At 37.3% G+C, this 19873-nt stretch overlaps 1 protein-coding gene and 1 pseudogene across 2 annotated transcripts in view; one reads left to right on the forward strand and one right to left on the reverse strand.

Annotated features, from left to right (window-relative positions):
- The window catches only part of Stk4 (serine/threonine kinase 4), a 105963-nt gene that overhangs the window by 59686 nt on the left and 26404 nt on the right, over positions 1-19873 (reverse strand). The gene's annotated exons all lie outside the window — the stretch shown is intronic.
- LOC106010527 (tetratricopeptide repeat protein 1 pseudogene) lies at positions 205-1214 on the forward strand (annotated as a pseudogene).

A 19873-nucleotide genomic window follows, 5' to 3' on the forward strand; every position in this document is an offset into this window, starting at 1 on the left:
AATTTAAGATTTCGTCTCCCATGAAATTAGCATTATACCCAATAACAAAACAATGTACTTCTATGGTGCTTCATTAACTCCTTTTGCTTGCAATACAAGTCAATTTTAGAAGTTAAATCTTTAAACTAAGGATGAAACCCTAAAGATAACATTTCTGTTATCTAAGCCTAAACCAGGCCATAAAAATCAAAGGATTGGGGAGGAGCAGTGAGGCTAGCTTCAGCCTCACCTCCCTAAATGAATTCAGCATGGAGAAGTCACAGAACTGTAAGGTTCCAGAGGATCTGTTCAATAGTTTGAAGGTTACAGATCCCCAGGAAGCAGAGTGTGCCAGGCCTGCAGTTCCTGATCCCAAAGATCAGCATTCTCAGAGCAAGCTGCTCAAGGATGATGAGGAGCAGGGAGAAGAAGAATGTTTTCATGACTGCAGTGCCTCATTTGAGGAGGAGCCAGGAGTGGATAAAGTTCAAAACAAAGCTGATGACGACGTGAATTCCTCTGAACTAGATGAAGAATACTTAACAGACCTGGAAAAAAATATGCCAGAAGAAGAGAAACAGAAAAGAAGAGAAGAGAGCACTAGACTAAAGGAAGAAGGAAATGAGGAATTTAAGAAAGGAGATTATGTAGAAGCTGAAAGTTCCTACAGTTGAGCCCTTCCGATGTGCCTGTCATGCTTCCAGGAAGAGAGATCTGTCCTGTTTTCAAATAGAGCTGCTGCAAGAACGAAACAGGACAAGAAGGAGATGGCCATCGGTGACTGCGGCAAAGCAATCCAGTTAAACCCCAGCTACATCCGGACAATACTGAGGAGAGCAGAGTTGTACGAGAAAATGGACAAACTAGATGAAGCCCTGGAAGACTATAAAACTGTGCTAGAAAAGGATCCATCAGTACATCAAGCAAGAGAAGCTTGCATGCGATTACCTAGGCAAACTGAAGAACGTAATGAAAGGCTTAAAGAAGAGATGCTAGGTAAACTAAAAGACCTTGGGAACTTGGTTCTCCGACCTTTTGGGCTCTCCACAGAAAATTTCCAGATCAAACAAGATTCCTCCACTGGCTCCTACTCCATCAATTTTGTTCAAAATCCAAATAATAGATAACAAAGATAACAAGTTTTAAAAGAAATTGTGTACTGCTTGCTGTTCGCAAGGGGCAAGGCCCTGCGAGTGTTTAACTTTCAAAAGCATCTTCTGTAGAGGAACAGCTGCCCCCTAAGAGCCTAGTGCTGCCTCTCTGCTCCCGTTTATAATCTTGGTGAAGTGTGCTTCTCGTGTCGTGAGCCTCATCTGGTTTCTACATTCCAGCGGTGTCTGTGCAGCTCTTGTCCTTTGTCCAGGAGGTAGTCTGCTTTTCACGGCTGACCTCTGAGCCACACACACTGCCTGCAGAAGCCTCTCCCTAAGGAGTGAGTTGGGTGACGGCCCCAGCAGGGTCCCCAGCACCCTCTGCCTTCCTGGTCACACCCACGCTGAGGCTGCCACGCAGGGTCTGTGGCTTTCCCTGCCTCCCCCTGTGTAATAAAAAGCTTCTGTGATGAAAAAAAAAAAAAAATCAAAGGATTGGGGCTGGGGATTTAGTTCAGTGGTTTTGCCTCCTGCTGCGCAAGCGCAAGGACCCAAGTTCGATCCCTGGTACACCGGCACCCCTCCAAAAAAAATCAAAGGATTGTCAGCTAAGCTAAAATACAATCATGCATCAGATGAAAAAATGAGGACATTTACTTTCTTCATGTTTGAATTCTTCTTTTATTTGATGATGACAGACCTTCTAACTTCTCTAATACTGTTGGAGATAAAACAACTATTCCTTTTCTTTTTCTTTTTTTGAGACAGGGTCTCACTATGTAGTTCAGGCTGGCCTTGAACTCACTATGTAGCCCAGGCTGGCTTCAAACTCACAGTGATCCACCTGCCTCAGCTTCATGAGTATTGGGATTATAGGCATGTGCTGCCACACCAGGCACACCAACTATTCTTATCTCAAGCACTAGAAGTCATAAATTTAAAAATTCTATCTAAAATGACTTTGTCTTTATCTTTTGATATTAATACAGGGATCTGATTATATCTGACATTTATTAGAATACAATGTTTCAGAACTAGAATGAATCTTATAGAGAAGTTTTTAATTTAATTCCATATTCGGTCATAAGCTGGAGAAGTGAAATTCACACATTTCTTAGAAATTTAATTATAGCAAAATGATTAGTTAAAAAGATTACTTATATCAGATTACTAAAAAGTTAAAGTTGATTTGTGGAAACAGAACAAGAGAAAAGTTCCTATCCCGAGATTTTATGTTATGTGTATTTTATTATGATTTTTTTTTTAATTGGAAGAAAAAATTCTCCATCTTGAAGTTCTCAGATTTAGATTCTAGTCCTGACTGTATGTTCTTAGGAAACCCACTGGTTTCCAATCTGTAACAAAGTATACATTGGACCAGATAATTTTTACCCTTCTTTGTAATTTTGAAAATTACATGATTCTAACTGGTAATCACATCTAAATGCATATTTATGCCCCAGTTATTGATAACTATTCAAAAGAAGTTTTTATCTCCAAAGGGATGATTCTTGATCGCTTCTAATCTAAAATATGCCTCAAACTAGATGTATATGGGCACAAAGCAAAGATTAGACTAAACTAAAAAATAGCCTTCAACAAATATTTTAGTGACAAGAATGCCCCTGATTTTGGGTTTTTTGTTGTTGTGTCGGTCTGGAGTTTTTTTGCAGTGCTGGAGATTGAACCGAGAACCTCACACATGCTAAGCCTATGTTCTATCACTGAGCTACATTCCCAGGCCTGCTTTGTTTCCTTTATAACAGGCAGAGAAAGAGACCAAATTTTCCTTGACTCAAAATAATAACCATATCATCTAGATATGCAGGTGATAAAAATATTTTACATAAACTGAAGAAATTAATAAACGGATGGGGGAAGCCACCTTCACTGGCAAGAAACAGCATACAGTCAGAAACAGGGATCCCTTTATTTAGTGAGTCCAGAAATGAACTGCCAACACCATAATTATTCTTTCCATAAATGGGAGAATGCTTCACTGATGGATTATACTTATTTGGAGGAGAGAGCATTCGTAGTGTGACCAACATTTCCTCAATCACACTGTGATTAAACTGCAGAACTTGCTCTCAGCCTGATAGTATAGACTGATAATTCTTGCTGAACAGACCTGCACTGCTATCACAATTAGTATCTAAGACTACTTTCAAAAATAGTGACAATAATTTCCTACTGGTACACTCTTCCTTGAGTTATGCCCTCCCACAGTAACTCCCAGCCTGGCAGTCTAACTTCTTTTGGTCGCTGAGACAACCACAAATATATAGTTACTGGCAGAGACATTGAAATTTTTGTGTATTCTACTACAATGTAAATAACCTTCAGAAAGCCTGCTAGATAATAAAATATCATGGAGGGGGGCATGGTCAACAGATACCTCCACTGAGGCCTTCATAAGGCAGCCAGCCCCAGCGGCCATTTTACCAGCAGACTACAGAACAGAGCTAACCGACAAGATCAGAAGAGATGCCTAGCTGAGTGAACTTAATTGCCAACCTACAGAATCATGAATTAAGCCACTAAATTTTGGAGCCACAAAATTTTAAGCCACAAAAGCTAAATGATACAAAGTCTGACTGCGTCTCCCTACCTTCCTGCTATATTCACACAGAAACAGACCCATCCTTTGGGAACTCAAGTTCAAATTCAAGTAACATTTCCTAAATACATTTGGAGTTTCAGGCTTTCTACTAGATAATTTCACATGATATTTTCATGCAAACACCCTAACCACACTATATAAAGCAGAGGAGGAGAACTTGTACTTACTAGGCACCTAACAAGTGCCACACCAAGTACTACGTCACTTAATCCTCAGAGAATCTTTTGAGGTATATGTTATCATTCTTGTTTTATAGGTGAGAATTTTGCCTAAGATTTCATAGTTGTTAACCAACAAGGATAAGATTTGAATGCCAACTGTCAAGTTTTTAAGTGTCTGGTAAGCTGTATCTCGTATTTCAAATTCTCTAAAACCAAAATGTAGATTCTTGACATGTTAGCTCTGCCATTAAATTGACTGCTGAAAGAGACGGGGAGAATGGAATTTTCCCAGGAACCTTATCTTTGAACTTTTCTTTTGGCATCCTTTAGCTAGCTAGATGATCAAGTGCTGGACAGCGGCCTGTCAGTGATAAAAAGCATGAGAATCACTCCAAGCTGATTAAAGGACATACTGTCCCTAGGGCTTCAGCTGGCTGGTGAGCTTTCTGTTTCAACATGAGCTATTTTTTCAGAAGTATTCTGGGAAATTAAGACATTCAGTGGAATGATAACACAAGAAACCTAAAGCTACAGAGAGAAAGGATTGAGCACAATAGAAAGGATTGAGCACAATAACTAAACCCTTGAAACTAGCTGTGTCTTGCTCTGATTCTTTTATGGGAGCTCTTACACTATGACTGGCCTACTTTTTTCATAGTAAGTTGCATTTTTATCAAGCTAAAGGACAGTCTGTCTAAGCCACAGTCAAAAGTGAAAATTCAAAAGTACATGTACCTTCTATTTATTTTTCTTTTATAAATGCTATGTGAAAGCAAAAGAACCCAATGATACAAATGTAGCCCAACTGATGAACAGTTAAATACAACTTGGTATATCCATACAATGGACTATTACTCAGCAAGAAAAAATGAAATATTGTAATACATTACAATATGGACCAATGCAATATTGTGCAAAACAAAAGCAAGACACAAAAGGTGACATTATTGTATGATTCTATTTACATAAAATGTCCAGAATAGGTATATCCATAGAGACAGAGGGTAGACTAATGGTTGCTCCGGGGTGAGGGATAATGGAAATGCCTCCTAACAGGATTAGAGTTTCTTTCAGGAGTAATCAAAATATCTGGAATTCAATAGTGCTTATGGTTACAATATCTTATTAATATACTACACATCTACTGAATGATAAGCTTTAAAATGGTGACTTTTATGATATATGAACTACACTGCAATTAAAAACAATGAAACAGGGTCAGGGATTTAGCTCAGTGGTTCCACCGCCTGCCTCACAAGCGCAAGGTCCCGAGTTTGATTCCCGGTACCAAAAAAAAAAAATTCTGTAAAGCATTTAAGGCCGGGGATTTAGCTCAGTGGTTCTGCCCCCTACCTCACAAGCGTAAGGAGCCGAGTTCGATCCCTAGTACCAAAAATAATAATAATAATAATGAAACTTGGGGCCCGGGATTTAGCTCAGTGGTTTCGCCGCCCACTGCACAAGCGCAAGGAAGGACCCAAGTCCAATCCCCGATACAAAAAAAGAAAAGAAAGAAACTTTTAAAGTTAGATTGTGGTGATAGTTATATATTCTGAATATATTAAAAACCACTGAACTGTATACTCTAAATGAGCGAACTATATGGTTCATGAATTACATATCAATAACTCAATTTGAAAAAAGTGAAGCGATAAGATGCCTTTCCTCCACTATTTGCTCTATTTTTTGTTTTGTTTTGGTTTTTTGTTTGTTTCTTTCTTTTTGGTACCAGGAATCAAACTTGGGTCCTTGTGCTTGCCAGGCAGGCAGTGGCACCACTGAGCTAAATCCCCAGCCCTGTTCTGTTTTTTTGAGACAGGGTCTCACCTGGAACTCTTAGCAATCCTCCTGCCTCAGTCTCCTGAGTGCTGGGATTACAGGCATGCACCACAGTGCCCGGCTATTTGCTCTTATTTCTGGATTTGTAGGGACTATAATACAAAGTCAGGGTATTTGTAACTAGGACTGTGTCTGGCCAAAGACTGAATGAAGCCTACTTTTCCTTTGGAATGATCATCTACCACAGAGCTTAAACTTTATGACCTTCCATTTCAAACCTCCATTTTTCAGACTGTCACTAAGTAAACCATAATGGTAAACAATTCCTTCCTTAGTTCCTATGATAACTTTTCCCCTAAATGGTAATTAATTTTGTTCAAAGCAAATTGGGCAAGACCCTACATTTTCTTTCTTTTTATGTATAAATATCTGCAAGAAAAAACTCCAGTAACCCCTCAATGTCTTCTTCTGGCTAGGAATAATATGCCATAAGGCACACTTCTTAGACTGTAATTTTTTTTTAAATTTAGCATTTGAAGTATGTGTGTGGCTTTTGTTACTAGGCATCTAAGTGCTTTACATGTATCAACTCATTTACTTACACAAATTATTATCCACGTTGCTAAGTGTGACCATGAGTATTGCTTTGAATGTTCTTTGAAACCACTAAGAATTGCTGGCATCCCAAGTTATAAGCTGCCTGGAGTCCAGAGTAACCTTTAGTTAAGCAGTTTGGGTAACTGCCTCTATGTGAATTGACCTGATTCTTGCTCTAGTTGTCTTAATACTGGTGAGCTGCAATACAACTTGTTCAAAGAGAGCTAAATTCAAATTTCAAAGGGTTACTAACTACAGCAATAAGAGTACCACATTTAAGAAGATGCAAAAGGTTCACAAGTGAGAATGATCCAAACCTTAGTTAAAAGTAAGCATATCAGAACAGCTCAGAGCACCAGGGAAATATATTCAACTAACTGTTCAAGACTGATTTATCCTCCTTTTAGGCATAAGAGCCAAAGTACAGTATATCTTTTAGATTCACTTTCTCTTATTTTTCATTACTATCACACTATTGCCTTCTCTGGGAAAATACATTTCCCCAAGGCTATTCCTGGCTCTTTTACCAATATAACTACACTGGAGTACCTTATATTCTCAAAAATATAGGCCTTGAGCCCTTCACCCAAATCACACTGAGATCTGGTACTTTCATATCTTAACATGTGGTCTGGCAGGGTGTTTTGAATGAATTTTCAGGCACCAAGAGTCTGTGCTTTTTGGCTCATCAAAAACAACAAAAAAAAAATCAAGAATGTTAATGGTTTCCAAAGATAAAAGTGGGCCCGACATCTGGATACAATAAGAGAAACTGCACAATTAGGATTTAGCCTCCACTCTGGCAGATGACTTTGAATTATTTGTGAAGCTGTGAGAAAAATCTAAGCCTCAAGATGACTGCTCTTCGGGAACTGCTGATAAAATGCACAGTGAACCAGTGATTATCTTTCAGGAATGGAAAAAGACCTATTCAGTAATAAATTCCATGGTATAAAGACAGGCATTTTAAACTTTACAAAAGAAAGCTCATGGGGATCCAAAATCTGGCCTTCCTTAAAATCTGCCATCTTGTACACTGAGTTATTTTGCAGATTCTCAAAACATCTATCATCTTATTGCCAAGGAATTTAAAACACACACTCCCCCTCCTCAGTACACTTGTAAAACATTACTGAAATGGACAAAAGACCTTCTTTTAGCTCAACCACTTTATGCCAGCACTCAGACATACTCAATGTGGCACTTACAAAATACCTTTAACACCAAAGGAGAAAAGGAAATGAGGATGAAAAGAGTGGTCCTGGTTGAAGGTGTAATGGAAAAGGCTACTTTCATTCACTATCAGTCATAACATTAGTATTTACTACAATATCAAGCATTCTGGGGCATTAGACACTAAGATATATGTATTTTTTTTTTCATTGTAGTAACATCTTGACAAATATACAAAATTGGAACTTCTTTGCCCCATCTTTTCAGACTAGGAAACTGAAAGTGAGAAAAGGGAATAACTTTCCAAGCAGACAGTCTATACGACTACAAGCCAAGCAAGTTATAAGCCAAAGACTCCAGTCCCAAAATCAATACTTGGGGCCAGGGATTTAGCTCAGTGGTTCCACTGCTTGCCTTGCAAGCGCAAAGACCAGAGTTCAATCCCTGGAACCAAAAAAAAAAAAAAAATCAATCCTTATTCTACTATTCCTTCTTTCTCTTGCTCTTACTCAGAAAGATGATTCAGAAAAACCAAATGTTTTAAGTTTGAGCTGTGATCTGTGTAACTGTACTAACACTATCTGAAACTTTCATATGATGCGGACTGTGAGAGGCCAGCACACATAGACAATTAATACTCTGATGATAGTTCTAAAAATCCTGAAGCAATTGAATTGGACAGTAAGACTGCTGTGGTAGAAGAAATGTTAAAATGCTGATGTTCTACTATCCTTGCAAATGCTATAAGCCAAGTCAGAGAGAACGAGAAGGAGAACATTCAAAGGAGGTAACTTTATAACAACCTCCTTCAAACAACTGAAGGTGGAAAGAAAACAGGCTGTGACCCAAGAATTTCTCTCTTATGCAGCTCTGACGTGTATCTGATGGACACCGTTGAAACGGAAATCATTCCAACAAGAGCCTGGCCTTTGGTTTTAAACAAGGAAACTCACACCAACAACAGATGCTTTCATGAGACCTAGGACTTTCTGGGGAACTATAAACACATGATGTTTTGACCACATAATACTATCACAGTAATTTATCTAAAACATGCTTCTGAGTTGCCTTATGTAATTTTGCTACTGTACTTTAAAATTTTATTTCAGCCGGGCATAGTGGTGCATGCCTATAATCCCAGGACTCAGGAACTTGAGGCAGGAGGATTACTGTGAGTTTGAGGCCAGCCTAGACTACATAGTGAGTTCAAGGCCAGCCTGGACTACATAGCAAGACTTTGTTTCAAAAATTAAAAAAAAAAAAAAAAAAGATTATTTCAAAGAGATCAATGTGGTTATTGATCCAGGGGACAAATTTTAATTTTACGGTCTAAGTGCAAGTTTTAAGAGAAATTATCTATCTCCTTCAGTTCAGAGTCTATTAATTTAAAGAGTTCCTTGAGTCAGGGGAAAGCAACTCTGCAATTAGTAGTCCACAAACTGCCTTTCATTAGGTAACAAGCTGAAGACAAGGGGGGGGAAACACTTGCTATGCATCTGGAAGACCATGATGTCTGAGGCACAGAGTCAGGAGAGGAGAAACACTGCATATCAGATCTTTGGTAAATGGGTACTTAACTATTTCAATTGTCATGCTTTGCCCTGTCATCTTCTCATATGGTAAAGGCACTTAATAGCTAAACTACAAATTTGTGCAAATAAAGCTATCTCAGTTGCTCCAAAACATTCTTTCATTGTCTTTCCACCTGAAAAAAATGTTTTGCTTTCAAATATATAATGTATTTACAAGAATAGTTTTAATAATGATTTTAAAGCTTTGGATTCTTTTCTACTTCTTTTTTTTTTCGTACTGGGGATCGTACTCAGGCTCTTGCACTTGCGGGGCAGGCGGCAGCACCACTGAGCTAAATCCCCAGACCTCTTTCTACTTCTGAGTATAGAACTAAATGTTCTCATTTTAGCTCTAGATATTAACACCCTATTTGATATTAAATAAAACACAAGAAAAAACTGTTTTCCCTTAAAAAAGATGTTTGCAATGCTAAGTGAAATAAATCAGTCACAGGAGGTTAAATATTGCATGATCTCTCTAATAAGAGACCCAAAATATAAACAACTTAAAGAGTAAAATAAACAGCCATGTTAAGAAACAGGGAGGTAAGGCAGGGGATGTAGTTCTGTAGCGCTGCACCTGCCCAGCAAGCACAAGGTCCTGAGTTCGATCTCCCGACAAAAAGAAACAGGGAGGCAGATAGGGAAGAAGACTCTACACAGATGAAAAAGGGATACAGGGATGGAGAAGAGGTGGGGTGAGTAAAACCAATCAAGATAAGATATGTGTACATATCAAATCCCGAAGCTGACTGTAAACACTCTGTATCACAAACATGTACTATCAAAAACAAAGTAGAGGGCCTGGGATTTAGCTCAGTGGTTTCCACCACCTGCTGCACAAGCACAAGGACCAAGTTCAATCCCCGGTACCAAAAAAAAAAAAAAAAAAAAGACAAAGTAGAGGAATCACAGCAAAAATTTTAAAAAGATGTTTGCTTGAGAATGGATACTAATGAAGCAACTTTTCTCCATGAAGAAACAAAAGGGAATGAAAACAATATAAAACACAGAAAATATATATAAACACAGAAATGTCATCATTTTCATAGCAATACCAAAACAGTATTCAGTGCCAATACATTACTTTAGATGGTACCCTAATAGCAATACTCAACATTTTCCTAAGTCTCTGTCATAATTCATATTCAGAAGCACATATTTCTACCAATATTAATGACAAACAGTATCTGGATCAGTTAGTAAAAGCCAACCTCAAGATACCACTTCACTAGGAAACAGTGAAGTGAACTTTTCAATTTATGAACTATCCTAATTAAGTCTTTTGAGGTTTTCTTCTAAAAACTAAAAATTAGAGATTAAACCATTTGGTGGTTTTTGCTGATTAATTTCAGACCTAGAAAGAGTTGCACTGTCACCAAGACTGCCCACATGCCCTTCACCGAGATGCCCCAAACGGCATCGTGCTTTAGGGTCTTGGTTAGACAAAATTCCAACAACATCACAACAGCCTAAGGGTTCACCACAAGAGTCTCCCTAGAAATCGGTATCAAAAGACAAGAAATACAGGATTTTTTACAATATTTAACAAGAAACCCAGTGGCAATGAAGACTAGATGTCAAAAAAGGCTTGAGGTCCAGTACAATCCCAGAGAAGACAAACTTTTCTCCAAGCTTCAACTTCTTCACTTGTATAGCAGGAATTTGACCCAACATACTCCTATCTAAGGCAGGCTGTGATGGCCAAATAATATAAAAGAAATAATTCCCAGAACAAGTAAACAACTTTGAATCTATACACATTAAACAATACAACCTCAAAACAAAAATAAAATGAACCAAAACAAATACATACACAAACTAAATTTACAATCTATAAGTCCATACACCAAACAATTAGAAAAACACACATTCTTTCCAAGACACACAAACCACATTTGACAAGAATTAACAAACATGCCAAACCACAAATGTCTGAAAAAAACACTAAAAAGCTGTCACCACACACCGTATTAGCCATATTCTCCAAAGTTGAAAATTTTAAATATGCAGGTTTTAAAAATCACACATGTAGTTTTAAAAAAGCACATGTGAACAATTTACAAGTTAAAAAAAAGAAACACATAAAAAGCAAACCACCTCAAGCTGAGAAGAAGCAGTGATGATGAACACTATAAAAACGGATGGGGTGCAGCAAAAGCAAAGCTCAGAGAAAGTCACAGTGTTAACTACAGTAGGAAAAAAGAAAATTATGCTTTATTTTTGTTTTTGTTTTTTTGAGACAGGGTCTCGCTATATAGTTCAGGCTGGACTTGAACTCACTATGTAGCCGGGGCTGGCCTCAAACTCACAGCAAACCTCCTGCCTCAGCCCTCCAAGTGCTGGGATTGATTACAGGTGTGCACCACCACACCTGGCAAGAAAATTAAAAAGCTAAGTGTTCAACTAAAAAACAATACAATTTAACAACAATTTGGGAGGTTTCTTTTTCCTCTTCTTTTTTTTTTCAAGACCCATCTCATAGGCTAAAACTAGAGAACTTCTTTAACCTAGTTAAGTACAATCTATCAAATCCTGCTGCAAGATCAAACTCAATGTTAAAACATTAGAAAATTTTTCATTACAGTGACAAGTATGCCCACTACTATCCAACACCGTACTGGAGACCTTAGACTAAAAAGAAAAAAAAAATTATATATATATGTATGTCTCAGAAGAAAAAACTAAGGTCATAATTCAAAGACAGTAAGACTATCTTAATTTTAAAAAACTCCAGAAAACTTAAAATTTATGAATAAAATAATCTATTAAAAACAGTCATCTATAAAGCAAAATATTAGCAATAAAAAATTTTAAAGTATGTATTTGTAATACCAATGAAATTGATAAAGCATTTTAAATTTAATAAAAGGATTTAAAACATTTTTGTGGATAAAACTGCAACATTAAGGATATAAGAGAAACCAAAAAGATGTTCATAAGCAGGAATTAACATCAGAGAGATAGGAATTTTGCCTAATTAATCTATCTATTCCATGTGATTAAGTCAAAATCCTAGGGATATTTTACAGAATTTGATATAGTGATACTAAAGTACATGTGTGGGAATGATGACATAAACTTCAAGTACTAGTCTGCATTGAAAAAAGCAAGGATATGGGGGAATCTACTTTAAAAAAACTTTTTTTATTTTAATGTAATATAAGTAGGTATTAATATGAAAATATAAAAGCCATTCTATGAAAAAATAATTTTTCATAACAAAAAATTATTAGAGAATAACATGGTAAATACACTTTGTATCATGATCTTAAAAGAATATATTTTCTATTACTAATCTATCTCTCAGCTCATTTCCTCTACTTCAAATAAATGGTCAAAGAAGGAACGAGAGAGTATTAGGACCAAAGACCTGAATGGAGGGAGGAAGCATGTCTTTTAGCTAGAAAAAATAAAACAGATGACTATGGATCATAGTACAAACAAAAACAAATTTGTAATATATTCAAGAAAATCCTAAAGGTGAACAATAAAACTCTACAACACACAGGAAAAAAAGAGACATTTTTAACATGTGGGCAATAAAGAATTTCTTAAAAAAGACAAAAAAAGTATACTGTATAAGAAAATTCAGGCAAATCTGACTTCATGGAAGTTGTTGTCTAAGAAAAGACTCTGCAAAGTTAAAAGCATAAGCCATAGCTGGGAGAAAATATTTACAATCCACATAATCACATGTATATCCAAAATATAAAGAAATGTTGCAAATCAATAGCAAAAAGTCTGACAACAACAACAAAAAACTAGGAATGGGCTATCCAGTATTAGACTTTTGTATAGTTAAGATGGAAATAAGGAAGATTAAAACTAGAACTGTGGGTATAGCTCAGTGGTAGAGTACCTACCTAGCATGCATGAGGCCCTGGATTCAATGTCCAGAACTACCAAAAAAATAAACTAAAGATAAAATTGAAAAGACCAGACAACAAAACTTATAGTGTTATTAACATTTATTTTTATACATAAAAAACTTTTTCCCAAATCAGTTCTACAGAATAATTAGTTTTATTTTTTTAATTTACTGAATTAACCACTTAAACTGCTCAGTTTCAAAACTATGTGCATAATGCCAATTCTAGTTTAAGTCAACTAAGAAATCTAGGGAGACGGGGATTTAGCTCAGTGGTTCCACCACCTGCCTTGTAAGCGCAAGGTCCCGAATTTTATCCCCGGTACAAAAAAAAAAATCTAGGGAGAGGAAAAGTTTCTATTTTAAGATGTTTTGGTTGACTTCAGTGTTATCTGAACTTTGTCAGGTATGAGGTATCCAATCTCCTAGCTAAATAAAATAAAAACATTGTCCTGGTATTGATCTACAATAAAGCCTATCATAGAAAGGAGATTTGTGAACTTGGACAGGAACACAATTTTAACTCATAACCTATTACATAGCTCCCTCTGCTGGCCCACAGAAAGCACAATAATCCTAACAATAAAAACCTCTCCTGTTACTTTACTTCTCATAGCACAGTAGTATGCTCTTAAATTCTTGGGGACAAATATAGTTCTTCTAGAACCCTTATTAAAAAAAATAAAAACATGGTAGATCACTTTCCTAGCTACATAAAAGACCCTGGGTTCAATTCCCAGCACCACAAGGGGGAAAATAAAGCAGCAGCAGCAGCAGCAGCAACAGAAAACAAAACAAAACCTGTATTTCAACAAATAGAAGCCTTCCAAAATCCCCAATCTGACATTTTATCTAGATAGAGATTTTCAAAGTAGTGTGGGTTATGGTGTGCCTAGTAGGATTCTTACAGGCGTTCCCAAGATTACTTATAAAGCAATCAAATCTCACACAACTTAACCCCTTCCTTCCAATTGCAGTCTTACTCCTTAGTATACACACACACAAACACACAACACACATACAGATCCCTCAGATGTAACAATATCATTACCCATCAGAAGCACATCCTCTCTGAAAGCCATCTGCTTCAGGAAATCATGGGAACATATGCAGAAGAGCTAGTTAGGGAAACAAGCAGCCAGGAGAGACCTATTACTACAGGTGGGGACCTACCAACATGACCTGCAATCTATGCCCTAGTTTGGGCCCCCAACAACTTGCTAAATAGGAGCTGTTTAATATAATGGTGGGGAGCATGAGCTCTAAAATCCAGCACATCTGGGCTCAAATTCTGGCTCTTCTATTACTCATTTTGTAATCATAAGCAGTTAATTAATATCTTCACAACTCAGTTTCAACTGCTGTAAAACAAGAGATTTTATGTTTACCACATAGCATGGCTGTAATGATTAAAATATGTGAAATATAAAAAGAATTAAGCACGGTGCCTGGCATATCTTAAGAGCCTAATCAATAATAATTACTAATAGTCATAATATCTGTTTGGATAGGACAATAAATAACTTTTTAAAATAATTTTTTGAGATGAGGTTTCACCACATTGCCCAGGCTGATCGCAAACTCCTGGGCTTCAGTGATCTTCCTGTCTCAGCCTCCTGAGTAGGTAAGATTATAGGCATGCAACACTAGGCCTGGCTAATAAATAAAACACACAATAACGAATTGTTTAAAAAACACAAAGAAAACATATCCCTGGAATCTCATCAGAAGACAACACCAGACTTACTATTAATTCTGATGAGTCTTATATTATGAATCTAATGCCTATGAATGTAAGAATAGGCAATCAAAACTAATAGAAGTTCAGTGGGATGAAAATGGCACAGAATATGGAGCGCTTTCAGTTCTCAGCTCTGCCACTCACTAGAGCTGAGACCATGAGCCACTGGACCATGAACAAGCAACAGCCTCTCTGAAGCTATTCCCTTATAGAGAGGGTGCAGCAACAAAGACCTGAAAGAAACAGTGTAAGGATAACTTTTGTTTAGATAAGGGGTAGAAAGAATCAATTCCTAAAAGTTCATCTCCCTAGCGAGGCGTGATGGCATGCACCTGGAATCCCAGCACTCAGAAGGGTGAGGCAGGAGGATTGCTGCAAACTCGAGGCCAGCCTGGGTTCCATAGTGAGTTCAAGGCCAGCCTGAACTACATAGCTAGAAACCATAAATAAATAAATAAATAAATAAACAAACCAAAAATATAAGTAAATCAAAAAATAAAAGTATATTTCCCCTGGACCACAAATATGACATGGATTTGAGAAAGAATCTAAAGACTGCTCTGGAAAGAAATATCTCACACGGATTGGGTGATAAAAGCCTAACAAACACAAGGGGCTCCAAAAAACATAAGTCCCACTGCAGAGGACTGTAATATTGACTATGCCCAAGGCAGGCTGTAAGGAGTTAACCCCACAACTGGCTTGTTTATAGAAGTGAGTCTGGCTGAAGCCTACGTGTGGTGGTCAGAATAACTCGCACCCAAATTTCATTGCCACAACTAAAACCTTCAGACTAATTCAAAAAAGCAAAGGCATAATAAGCAGAATTAGAAAAGAAAAAAAAATTAAATCTACGGACACTAAGTCAAAACAGCAAATATCCAGGAAAGTGAAAAAACGGGAAAGTCAAATTACCTTCCAGAGAACAGCCGTGCCACCACAATTCTTATCACCATCAACAGAAATCAGAAAATGTACATGTCTTCAAAGTACAAAGAGAAAACAATCAACTTAGAAGTGTAGATAAACTATATTCAATAAAGAAGAAACAATTAAGACTTACTAATCTGAAAGCACTCTTCTATGAAAGCACTCCATCGTCTATGCTATTTTAATTCCAATGATTTTGAATTGGAAGAATTGGTCACCGAAAGGATGTACTTCTAGAAGAAAGTTAGTCTGAGAGAGTGGGCTGAAAGAAGCCACAAGGAGCAAAGATATTAGTAGCACAGTATGTCCACAAATCTAAGTATGGGTTCACAATAATTATTACAGCAGCTAATGTGTGAGTTTAAAAACCTGATGGAACCAAGATAATAGAAGACAACAACAACAAAAGATGGCAAAGGAAGTTTGGGAAAAGGCAAAATGTTTTAAGGTTTTTTTTCTTATTCAGAAGTAGGATAGAGATATCAACTTGGAACGTATCAGAAAAACAAAGTTAAGTGGACATATACTTATGCATACACTCTGCCAGCTGGTGGCAGAGAATGGAGAGAGGGGTTAGGGAAAGGTAGGAAGGTGAGGAGAGTGAGGACTCAATCAACCCAACAGAAGTAAAGAAGGGAGAAAAAAGTACCAAGAGAAAAACATGGTGAGTAGAGCTAAGTCCAAATGTATCATTATCACAATAAATGAATTAACTTGAAATATAACTGACAATCTATACACACCAACACTGTACACCAGCACTTGTGGAATACTGTTTTAAAACAGTACTCTAAAGTTTAAAATCGAAAGGCTCAGTGCTACATTCAAGAAACTAGAAAGACAATAAATTCAAATAAAGAAGGAAGAACTACAAAATGATTACCTGTGGTGAAGACATGAGAGGAATACAACAGAGAAAGGAGTCACAGAGTAAATACTTTTGTAATGTTTTCATTTCTTAAACTGGTAGTATATACATAAATACTGTTGTGTTCTCCATTAATTTTTATATCAATTTCATGAAAAACAAGAACATTTGACATTCCTCAGAATGGCAAAAGGCCTGGTAATATCAATTACTGCAGAAGATACAAGAAACCATAATTCTCATCCCCTGCTAATCAGAGTGTAAATTATTTCAGTTAGAAGAGTAGTGTGGAGGACTCTAAGTATATACACCAGAGCTCATACCATGAGACTAGGTGTTGACTTTCCCTAAAGAAATGAATGTCTAAAGGGCACATACAGAGACATGCTTTAACAGCAAAAAGCTAGAAGCAACTTAATATCCAGCAAAACAGGAATATATACTGTGCTACATACATTCCTCCATCACTTATCAGCAAGGATCCATCTCACTCAAATAGTTCCGTTTAAAAACAGCAAGCTGAGCTGAGCATGGTGGTGTGCGCTTGTAATCCCAAACATTCTGGGAGCCTGAGGCAAAAGGATCACAAGTTCAACTTAGGATCATGTGGGAAATTTAGCAAGATCTCTCAAGAATTAAACAAACAAAAAGAGCTGGGGATTTAACTAGGTGCAATGGACCTGAGTTTAATCATTTAATCACACGGACACACAGACAGATGGACACACACACACAAAGCCTGTAATTCAAGCATTCTGGAAGGTTCAGGCAGGAGAATGTCAAGTTTAAGCCTAGCCTGGGAAAACTCAGTGACTTAGTGAGACTCTGATTCAATTTTAAAAACAGGGCTGGGGGTGTGACTCAGCAGAAGGCCCTAGGTTCAATTCCCAGGACTGCAAAGTAAAAAGGACCAAACAGCAGTAGGTATCAATCTCCAGGATTACAAAGTAAAACAGCCCTAGCTATTTATGGATATAAACATATGCAGCAAAGATACAGAAACAAAGCAGAGCAAATTACACACCACATTCTTGATTACTGTCATTAATAAGAGATGCCAGACAACTTTAACTTCATCAGTAAAGTCATAGGTGGTTTTTGCTTAAGAACGTGTGAAATGTGTCTAAAAAAATACCAGTATGTTAATTCTACATATAAGACACACACATTTTTGCTACATTATTTGTAGGGTTGTTTGTTTTGCTTTGTTTTGAGACAAGGTCTCACTCAAGCTGGCCTTGAGCTCTCAGCAATCCTCCTGCCTCAGACTCCTGAGCGCTGGGATTACAGGCATCTACCACCATGCCCAGCTATTTGTAGTTTTTAACACTACAAATTTTTAAAAATATCCATTTAATTTTTGTGTAAATTATACTCTAAGTACTTCATATAGGAATAGTACCTGGGGACCTAATGGAAACTTCTAAAATGTGAGTTTTCCTTACCATCAAACAAAGTGAGTATTCAGGTAGATATTCTGTAGGCTATTCTGCCCTTGCATGTGTTTCAGAAAAAAGTGAGAAAAACTACTATCTTAGACAAGCACCATTGGCTATCCTTCACTTGTCCTTCCAATTTTGGGTGAGACTGCACCTTCTCTCAGATTCGTCTCAAAACTGTACCAGTTAAGAGTGTCAATCACTTTTAATGCATATTTTCATTTATTTCCTTTTTCAGTTTCTTTTCTATGAGCATACTATCTTTTTACATTTATAAAACTGTAGTCATGCTATAATTTTGATTTCTCTTTTTTCCCACTCCATACAAATATTTCTCCAATTCAGTAAGTGTTCCTCAAAACAGGATTTTAGGTGTTTTTCAATGGTACAGTATTCCATCCTACGGAATGTACGTACCTCAACATGAATGTACTACAACATGACCAATCACCTGCACCTGAACATTTAAACTAATCCAGGCTTTTGTTTTGTTTTGTTTACAATCATAAGTACTATGTTTGGGAAAATTCTTAAATATATTTTTCTGTATCTTCAATTATTTTTTGTACCAGATTCTTAAAAGAGGAATTCACTGGGTAAAAGATCTGAAATTTTTAAATTCTTCATACATATTGGATTTGAGAAAAATTATACCAATTTATGAATCTACTGTCATTATTACCATTCTTTCAACATGAATACAATTTTGACCAGAAGCCAAACAGAGATAATGAGCCTGAGCTCCAAAATAAAAAGAAAATATTTTCCCTTTGAAAACAAGGAGTTGATTATACACATACAGATCATAATCTGAGAAGTGAAGTTAGAGGGGACACCTGAGAGCCTTGCTCTGCAACTGTCCATTCCAGCCACGATAAACAAGCCTTTTCCCCTGAAGATACCCACTGCTTACCTAGGATCCCGTGCACACTGTTCTCTTGGCTGGAATAGCTCCACTCACCCTGTGTACTGACAACCCTGCTGCTGCCCTTTTCCTCCAGGAATTTTTCAGTGAGCCCCAGTATAAATTACTCTTCCACACTGCTTCAACAAGGCCCTCAACTTACCCTGCATTAACTCATTTCATACATGAATTGTAATTAATGATCTTTCCCCTAGACTAGACAAGGAGTTCCTCCAGGGAAAAAACTGCTGCTTCATTCCCTGCTGTCCTCAGGACCTAGCAAAGTACTTGGGAAATAGGAAGCATTGAAGAAAAATTTATTGAATGAATTAATCAATCACAAAGCAGAGAGTCTAGAGAGGAAGCCTGGCAAACTGTCTGTAAAGGGCCAAATAGCAAATATTTAAGGCTGTATCATCTCTATCCCAACTACTCAACTCTGCAGCTATAGACAACACATAAATGAATGTCAATGGCTGTTTTAATATAATTTTATTAGCAAAAGCAGGTGGTGAGCCAGATTTGGCCCATGAGCCACAGTTTGCAAATCCCTAGTTTAGAGGATGGGCCTTTAAATTTTAAAAAGGAAAGAAAAAGCACCAGGGATTTAGCTCAGTGGTTCCGGCACCTTCCTCACAAGTACAAGGTCCTGAGTTCAATCCCCGGTATCAAAAAAAAAAAAAAAAAGGAAGAAAAATAAAGGTGATGAAAAGATCTATGCGACGTTTAGGCTAAATTTTACCTACACAAGTCAATTATTATCATTTGGTACTTTGAGTTGGTCTATACTGCTCAGAATAAGGGGAAGGACAATAGCTGAAGAGTACAGTATGGCATACTAAGATGGGAGCTCAACATAAGGTGTTAGGCCTTAATCACAGAAAAAAAAGGATGAGTCAGAGACTAGGCATGGTGGTGCACTGCTATAATCCTAGCTATTCAGGAGGTTGAGGCCAGAGGAGCACTTGAGCCTAGGAACTCAAGGCCAGCTTGGGCAACAATGTGAGAACAAGAAAAAAGGAATAAAGTGCCGCAGGCCGGGCCTGAAGATGGTCCTTTGCCTAATCCCTACTCCCTTTCTTCTCCATAGACTAGAGACATAGTCTGTTTGACTAAGATTGTAGACCATGAATGGCACAGCCCCAG

The sequence above is a fragment of the Heterocephalus glaber genome, unplaced genomic scaffold (assembly GCF_053883595.1).
Source record: "Heterocephalus glaber isolate CG9 unplaced genomic scaffold, H.glaber_assembly_v1.0 deba00001673, whole genome shotgun sequence".
Taxonomy (NCBI): domain Eukaryota; kingdom Metazoa; phylum Chordata; class Mammalia; order Rodentia; family Bathyergidae; genus Heterocephalus; species Heterocephalus glaber.